This window comes from Varanus komodoensis, unplaced genomic scaffold (assembly GCF_004798865.1).
Source record: "Varanus komodoensis strain SLA01 unplaced genomic scaffold, ASM479886v1 scaffold50, whole genome shotgun sequence".
NCBI lineage: Eukaryota > Metazoa > Chordata > Lepidosauria > Squamata > Varanidae > Varanus > Varanus komodoensis.
In genome coordinates, this window is record NW_025336088.1 from 6229941 (window position 1) to 6231089 (window position 1149).

The window sequence follows — 1149 nt, forward strand, 5'->3', positions numbered from 1 at the left end:
ATAGCACCGTGCTGGTGCTCAGCTATATCATCCCCTGCCCACCTGTTCTCATATCTGATGGGAATTAACAGACAGAGAAAAGGAACCTGCTGCTCTGGGCCTTTGAAACGTGCTGAAGCCATGCTGGACAGTAAAGTCAGGAGGCCCTCTTTAGGGAGGATTACCTAGTCCTGGCTTAACAAGCCTTGTCTCCCATTTCAGAGGGCAGGATGGCACACGGTATACTCTGCTAAAGCTGACCTCTGTGTCGAGGGGGCTGGTTATGCGAGGAAGTGGTGGGCCATAATCTAGGGAGGCCCACAGGGCTGCACAAGCACTCAAGAGCGCGAAGCAGTCCATCAAACTGAGCCAATCTGTCGGCATCATGAAACAGCACCCAATAGTTACTTATGTGATTTTTTTATTGTACGTGTACTTGCTGGGAAAGTTGCTTATAAGTCTATAAGCATCGACCTAACTCATTTAAAAGGTCACCCTTTGGACCTGTTCTTTCTGACTGGGGAGGAGGATGGCGATCTGAAAATTGGGGGATTAACATCTATCCCTCAGATCAGATCACTTCCATCACTGACATCAGATCACTTCCTCTTGAGGTTTTGTGTATTGGACCCCCATTCCCTCTGCTGGGGTGGGGGACCCATTACAACGGTCTGCCCGCAGAGGCTGATGGATCCTGATGGATTCTGGATGGCTCTGGAGGACCTTCCAACTGGCATGGTAGGTGCTCCTCTCAAAGCTCAGGTTGCTCCATGGACTGCAGAGATGACCTGGATGGTTGAGATGATTGCCCCAAGTGCCCTCTTCTCCCCCATAGGACCTGACCAGCTCCTTGGTCTACACCGGAGCTGAGGGCGATGGAGCAAGAGGGAAGACAGCTAGAGCTCAGGTGGAGGAGAACTCAAAACAAATCTGATGGAACACAGCTTGGTGCTCACTACTGAGCCTATTCCGTGGCAGTGGAGATGGTGAGGAGGTGCTTTACTGCCACCATCATGTCCTCATCATGCTGTCCAGGGAAGCTTTTTCAGGTGGTTCAGGGCCTTTTACATCCTGGCCCCAAAGGTGCCCTGATCAAACCTTTGGAAGCCTACTGTGGCAATTTTGTATTATTATTATTATTATTATTATTATTATTATTATTATTATTAT